This window comes from Colobus angolensis, unplaced genomic scaffold (genome assembly GCF_000951035.1).
Source record: "Colobus angolensis palliatus isolate OR3802 unplaced genomic scaffold, Cang.pa_1.0 Scaffold5, whole genome shotgun sequence".
NCBI classification, from domain to species: Eukaryota; Metazoa; Chordata; class Mammalia; order Primates; family Cercopithecidae; genus Colobus; species Colobus angolensis.
Genome location: NW_012118487.1, coordinates 12193240 through 12201747, shown reverse-complemented (window position 1 = coordinate 12201747; position 8508 = coordinate 12193240).

Sequence of the window (8508 nt, the reverse complement as noted above, 5' to 3'; positions counted from 1 at the left end):
GAAAATGGTAGCAGCTATCTTTCTGAGCAGAAATGTTTTCAAATTTAAGTAGAAAGTTCAAGATTAAGTGGTTTAAATAAATGTTATTTTTTAACACAAAGTAAAATATGATACTGGTAGTTGCCATAGTTCAGTGGTCAGCAATGTCATTAAATCTCAGAGCTGGGAGCTTTTTCTTATATTTCTGCCTATGTTGTCTATTCATCATCATGTTTGTTTCCTCATGGTCACAAGAGGGCTGCTACAGGGCAATATCAGGACTGAGTTCCAAGCAAAGGGAACTGGGAAGACAAAGTACCAGCTACATTTGTCTCATTAGTCAAGCAAAAGTCTTCCTAGACGCTCCCTAGGAGTTAACCTAATATGTCACTGGACAGGTTGCAGAGTTATCCCAGGCTCCAAATGAGAAAATCAAGTTTCTGGCAAAGGACAACAGAATAGTTTTGATTGACTTAGGCAAATCGTGATCCATGGCCAAGGGCTGGATTCCATCACAAGGGAGATGAGAGATGGGTATGACTAGTCAGTTGAAAGTATATTGGATGCTCTACCATCAGTTGAAAGTATGATTGTCTGCCTGCCACCTAACCTCATGCACTAATCCCTTGTTTTGCAATGGTCAGTCCTTTCTCAGACAGGAGTAAACAGATCTATTGCCCATTTTGGGTGCTGATTTCCCAGGTAACCAGAGCTCTCAGTCCCTCATCTTCCTGTTTGATACTCCACATTTGCACATTAATTCTAGGGCTACATTTCAAAAAATCTTTGCATTACAGACAGGACTTGATGCTTTGTTATGGAAAAAAAAAATGTTGGCAACAGAAGAAGCAGTAACAAGTATCATGGGAATTTTATATTTTTAATTATTTTTTCTAGCAAATAAAATGGTACAAACTATTTCAAGGCCTCTCAGAAGAAATGTTAAAATCCACAGCAATACGACATTATTAGATTAGCAGATCTAGTTTCAGACCAGTGGTTATTAAATGACAATAAAATATGAGGAAGTTGATTAGGGTCTATGCATATCAGTCAGACTTCAGGTATAACGTCTTGGAAAAAGATGTTAATTGTTGGGAGGTATCAACTGAGAAACTGAGTTGATTCTTCCATCCTGCTTTCAATAAAAAGAGAAGTTGTGGATAGTGTGAATGGAAAATCTTGGGGGCCCCAAAATTACTAAACTAAGGGAAAAGTCAAGCTGGGAACTGTTCAGGGCAAACCTGCCTCCCATTCTTTTCAAAGTCATCCCTCTGCTCACTGACATAGATGCATATTCTGATTGCCTCCTTTGGAATTTGTCTTTCACTTACCTGTGATTTGGAAGCACCCTCCCTGCTTTGAGTTGTCTCCACCTTTCTGGATGCAACCAAAAATTGACATTTAACAAATGTGGCCAAAGCTGCACTCAGGAGAGAAGTTCCCATTCCCAAATAGTTCATGTAAAAAGGAACAACGATAAGAATACTTGCTATTCAATTTTTAAGTTTAATAAAGGAAAAGTAACAAAAAGGCTAAAGCAAGGAAATGGAAGGAAAGAATATAACTGTCAGGTGCTGGAAGAGTAGGGCATGGAACTAGAATTTAGTGTAATAAGAAAAATGCAATGCTTCTGCAAATCTCTTGAATAAATAGAGACATCGTTTATTTAAGAAATTCTGGAATAAAACTTATAATATACCAGACATTATTCTATTTAAATATTATATTATTTCTGACTGCTCCCCAAGGTATTATTACACTACCTCTTACCGATGGAAAAACCTGAGGTACAGAGAGATTAGGTAACTTTCTCCAGATCAGAAAGACAGGGCCACGAACAGTGGTTTACGCCTGTAATCCCAGCACTTTGGGAGGCAGACTGCCTGAGCTCAGGAGCTTGAGACCAGCCTAAGCAACGCGACGAAACCTGGTCTCTACTAAACACACACACACACACACACACACACACAATTAGCCAAGCATGGTGACGCGTGCCTGTAATCCCAGCTACTCGAGAGGCTGACACATGAGAATGGCTTGAACCCGGGAGGCAGAGGTTGCAGTGAGCTGAAATCCTAGCCACTTCACTCCAGCTTGAGCGACAGATGAAGACTCCGTCTCAAAAAAAAAAAAAAGACAGGAAGTGGCAATACCAGGATTGAACCTCGTAGTCTGTCTCTTGGCTCTGAGCTTTTAATATGAAACTATGTAATTCATGTTTTTGAAATGTATCAATAAATAGGAAGTAATTTCAAGCAAGTATCAAAGGCATGGTTTTGAGACTAGAAAAACTAATTGTAAATTGTATTTTAAGAATACTCAAAATTATTTTGGTTTGGAAGAATAATGGAGGTTGATTTTACTACCAGTTACTATGAAACACAATTGTGTGTTTTTATGTGTAATTATATTAATATGGTAATTGATTAATAATTAATATGGTATTTCATAATTAGACTATATGGAATCATCATTACATAATATAAAGTAATAAAATTAACCTTAGTAGAATGAAATATACATAATGATGAGATTTCAATAACTCTAGAGAGGATTATTTAGCAAATGGACATGTTTAATCTTTAAAAAATTTTCTGATATATAGAATGAATTACAGAAACATTTTAAGATTAATTGTTTAAATGAAAGAACTACAAAATCTATAAGTGAACATTTATCTAAACTTGCAATGGAAGTTATTTTCTATGTATAAAAATGACAAATTGGGAAATTGACAGATTTAAGTATAAAATGTTACACGATTCAACATAGCAGAAACATCACAAAAATAATGAAAGAGTAACCTGAGAACTAAAATATATTAATATGCTCAAAGTATATACAAAAAGAAAAAATAAATAAATATCAAATCTGCTCTACCAAATCCATTAAAGAAAAGAACAAAACTCCCAATTTTAAAAGTAAAAGGCAATTCTAAAAAAAAAAGACCTGAAAGAAAGGAAACTCAAATCGTGAACAAATCTGCAATAAAATAATGACCCTATTATGAAAGAAATACAAAATAAAGCAACAATGAAGTACTATTTACATGATATCAAATTGGCAAAGATTTCTAGAAAGCATGTGAAGATAGTTCTGTGAGTTAGGCACGCTTGGACCTCATAACATACATAATGTACTAAAGTCTTTACAAGCACTTTTGAAGAATTCTGTCCTAAGAGTGTTTTTGCCTTTGTTTTTCAATTTGATGTGTGGTGTACTAGTGAGAGCATGATGTCTAAGCTTTTATTCTCATCTTAGGTGAATCCCTACTTTGTGTTTGTCTACACACACACACATACACACAATATTCAAGACTGAACATATGTAGAAAGTAAAGTGCATAAAGGAAAATTGTAGTCAACAAAAGCTTACTTCAAAAGGAGGGAGGGTGAGAGAGATTCTGCCTCTAGCAAGCACAAGTGCACAGTGCATAATTTATTGAACATTTCTTTCCAATTTTCCTTAATAGCTTGCATTGTTCAAGGCACCAGTATTAGCTCTACCAATTTGATTGCTTCTTTTATGGCAGAGAATTACAGTGCTGTGAAGTCCATTATTTTTATATCACATTTAAAAAGCTATTCATTTGACAATTTTGAAGCAGAGGAAATGAAAACTTGTATCTCTTGCAGATGAGTATTCTCAATGGCTTCTATATTTAAAGGAAATTCAAAACCTTGGTTACTCAACTGTTTCTAACAAGTACTGTATATCACTGGGTCATGCTTTCAGGTACTGGCCAGAAAATCTTACAGAAATTAGGATGCTTGCAGAAATTTAGAATATCATAAAAAGAAACTATGAAATGGCAGTATAAGAAATATCAAATTGACAACTCCCTCCCTAAATCAAAGTTCTTTTACATTACATTTCCATCAAGATCACAAGAACAAATAAGGATTCGTCTCAGGAGTGTTATTTGTTCTTCTTTATCACGACCTCTTTTCTGCCTTCGTCCATTTTAGCTGGTCAGTGAAACAAAGAGTGGCTTTTGTTATTTCAGCCTGTTTTGGTTAATTTATTCAATCGAACTCATAAAAGATGTATTACTAAGCATGTGATTCAAGAAATCATTAACCTGAGTAAATATTTATTGCTCTCCATATAATATCTATGTTTTGAACAATGGTTTTAAAATGCTAAAAAAAAATTTTAAACATAATAGAGAAGTAAATAAATATTTTAGATGAAAAAGGATATAGATAGACTAGTTTGTCATTTCTTGGCAAAGTGAAATAATATCTTATAGAGATAATGTGTTTGTCATCTACAGAATTTGGCTTTTCAGAGATATACAACATATTTCACATGATTGATATATTTCACATGCAATGTCTAGAAACTGAATAAAATTCTCTTTTAGATACAAACATTGAAGCAATATGTCTCAATCAATTCTCCCAAGGTAAAACATAAAAAGACACATGAGTTTTATGAAAAGGGTTTTCTCCCTTTGGTCTTTGAATGGCTTGATACTGAGGTTCAAATTTACTTTTAAGTCCTTACACTCTGTACATTCTATAAATATAATATTCTTAGGAGTTTCAACTTATCAATATCCTATAGAATGGTGAAAAAAAAGTAAGAGTAAAATTAAGCAATGTTTTCCAAGCTTGTCAAAACCATAAAAGCAACCTGTCATAGCTTTCTAGGGCTAACTTACTAGGTTATCACAAACTAAAAGGTTTAAGAAAACAAAAAATTATTATCCCCGTTTTGGAGGTAGGAAGTGCAAAATCAAATTGTTAGTAGTGTCATGCTCCCTCTGAAGCCTCTGGGCAGGGGATCTTTCCTTGCTTCCTGTGGTTTCAGGTACTCCCTGGATGTTCCTCGGCTTGTGTCAGCATCACTCCAGTCTTCAGCTCCGTCTTCACATGGCCATCTTTCCTCTGTCTTCACATGTCTTCTTACAAGGACACAGCTGTATTGAATTAAGACTCCCCCTCCTCCCCACTATGTCCTCGTTTTAATTTGATTACATCTGCAAAGACCCTCTTTCCAAGTAAAGCCACATTCGTAAGTACTGGGAGGGTAAAATTTCAACATACCCTTCGGGGGAACACAATTTAATCCATAACGTTATCGTGACCTTTGACCAAAGCACTGTTTCCACATTTCAAAACTAGAGATACTGAAATTCAGGGTTAAACAGCTAGTACCAGAGTCAAGTTTGTTCTGTCAAGTCTGGGAATAATTGCCCCACGGTTCTGAACCTAATAAATGAAGATTAATATGCTTTCATATCAGAGATGTTAACTATATTTAGTGTCCTTTTTTCTTGATTTTTGTCTTTAGTTTCCTGGAAATATGTAGTTCACTGAGTTTTTGAGGTGTGTTCATATTCTTTTTTTTTTTTTTTTTTGAGACGGAGTCTGGCTCTGTGGCCTGGGCTGGAGTGCAGTGGCCGGATCTCAGCTCACTGCAAGCTCCGCCTCCCGGGTTCACGCCATTCTCCTGCCTCAGCCTCCCGAGTAGCTGGGACTACAGGCGCCCACCACCTCGCCCGGCTACTTTTTTTGTATTTTTTAGTAGAGACGGGGTTTCACCCTGTTAGCCAGGATGGTCTCGATCTCCTGACCTCGTGATCCGCCCGTCTCGGCCTCCCAAAGTGCTGGGATTACAGGTTTGAGCCACCGTGCCCGGCCGTGTTCATATTCTTAAGAGCAGTATTTGGGTTTCATAGCAGCTAATTACCAAAAGAAAGAATTTAGTAGGATAAAAATATTTACATGAATAAAATAAGCAAGTTTTGAAAACCAAATAGAACCTTTATAGTAATTATATTTTGGAAATATATCTAGTTTTTTTATCTATTATATTTCTTAAAATGTTGATATGAACACTCAAACTCATATTATTTTTGGTAGAAAGTACAAGTTACCTTTTGAAATGTCACAATATCCTTTTAATATCTTCAAGTCTTACATAGATTAAAACTGTGGAAGATTTGCTGTGACATGACTTTTGTTGCTTCTCTATCATAAGTGTAATATAAAATGTAAATACTGTAAAAAATGTAATGCAACAAAATTCCCTTTGGTGGAAGTAAAAATATTCATATTAATGATGTAGGGAAGGCAAAACTTTACCTCGACCTTCATAAGGTCCCCAGCTGGGCCTTATAATTAAATTAATGTAAGATAGATTATCAGAAGAAAAGTCTACAAATTTAATACAAGGTGTTTTTTGTTTGTTTGTTTTAACTTTCCTTTTAAGTTCTGGGGTACACATGCAGGTTTCTTACATAGGAGAACTTGTGTCATGGAGTTTGTTGTACAGATTATTTCATCACCTGGCTATTAAGCCTAGCACTGATTAGTTATATTCCTGATCCTCTTCCTCCTCCCATTTTACACCCTCCAATAGGCCCCAATGTGAGTTGTTGCCCTCTATGTGTCCACGTGTTCTCATCATTTAGCTCCCACTAACATGAGCTTTAATGTGTCACAAGAGCCCTCATAAAAGGAAGAGCTGAAGTCACAGAGTTGAACATTTGTATACTAAATAGAACAAACAGTGGTAATTTTGGGAAGTACCTAAATGACGTGGAGAAGTTAAAGGTAATGAGAATTATTTTGGCAAGGTCTATTTTTAAAGACTACAATTCCTTATGAAAGAATATTTGTTCAGGGAGGGCATCTTTCATGTGGGAGTTTTTACCTGCTTTTCTCAGGAAGAAAAGGGTAGATCAGAATGTGCTTCTAGAATCTGTTGCTTCCCAACTGCCTTTGGCTCAGAATAATCTTTCTGACAAAATGGCGTATCATCTGGTGTCATATACTGTTAATCTTCAATGGCATAAATTGTGTGATCTTCACTAACAATATACGATACTGTTTATAATTTTAATGGTAAATTTTCAAATTATTATCCAACAAGCTGATAGGTATGCTATAAAAATCAAATCAATGGCAATTTTTACCACCTTTCTGAATTCTCACCAATTTTCACAAATTTGCAGTGTCAGAGAACTGACAATTTTTTTTCTGGTGCAAAGAAACTGGAAACTGGACAGATGGAAAACAGGCCTATTGGAGCATCAACCATACCTTGACTGGTAAGTTTGATTTTGAAGTTGACAGATGAAGAGGGGTTTACTTTTTCAACACCTCTTTGAGCATATCCCTAACATTAAGGCATTGGTCAGTGAAATTAAAGAACACTTGTATACTAAATGGAACAAAAAGTGGTAATTATGGGAAGTAAGTAAATGACGTGGAGAAGTTAAAGGTAGATAAGAATTATTTTCACAAGGTTTATTTTTAAAGACTATGATTCCTCATGGAAAATTATTAGCATTAACAGTTATATAAATATTCATGAGGTTGTCCTTTACTTGTTATATGCTTGGTTTTCCAGTTAAGTAAATTATTTTAGCCACTGGGCTTTAAAGAATATTTAATGGGAGAATACATATTCTTGCCTGCCTGAACTTGTTTATAATATTGCTTAAAAGCACACCTTATAATTTTTAAACATTTAAGTAATTTATACAATCAAAAAATTTTAAAGACGCACACACAACAAAGGCAAGCTTAAACCAAAGCATTAAACATTTTGGTTGACACTCCACCTGATCTGATAGTTGAGGGCATATCAAATTAGCAATCTAGAACTTGAGTTTTCATGCCCATGTAGAGATAGGAGATGAAGCCTTGGGTTCAGCTGAGTAGGGAATTGATACTGAGACACCTGCATGCACCTAGAATCATCAACAAGCTACAAATTCAATAAAGAATGTAGTCCCAGAAGAAGAAAAACACCTCTAGTCCCAGCATTTGGGAGGCCAAGACAAGAGGATCACTTGAGGCCAAGAGTCTGAAACAAGTCTAGGCAAGACGGCAAGACTGTCTCTACAAAAACTATTTGAAACTTAGCTGGGCATAGTGGTACATGCCTGCAGTTCCAGTTACTCAGAAGTTCAAGGCTAAAGAATCCTTTGAATCCAGGAGTTCACTGATGCAGTGAGCTGTGATCACCATTGCACTCCAGCCTGGGTGACAGAGTAAGACCGCATGTCAAAAAGCCAAAAAAGAAGCGGACCAGTAGAAAACGAGTCCTACTTACACGGGAAAAGAGCAGACAACAGGATGTGCGTGCAAAAGGGTCACATGTCAGACTTAACGAAGATTTTAAAGCAACCATTATAAATGTGTTCCAAGAAGTAAATGAGTGCTTAAAGAAGTAAGTAAGGAAAGCATGATGGAAATATCTTAACTAGAGAATATCCATAAAGAAATAAAAAATTCAAAAATGAATCAAATGCGAGTTCTGAAATTGAAAAGTACAGTAAGTGAAAAAAATTCATTAAATGAGCTCATCAGACTGTGCACAGTGGCTCACGGCCCTGTAATCCCAGCACTTTGAGAGGCTGAGGCAGGTGGATGACTTGAGCCGAGGAGTTTCACACCAGCCTGAGCAACATGGTGAAACTCCGTCTCTACCAAAAATACAAAAATTAGTCACACGTGGTGGCGTGCGCCTGTAGTCTCAGCTACTCAGAAGGCTAAAGCAGGAGGATCG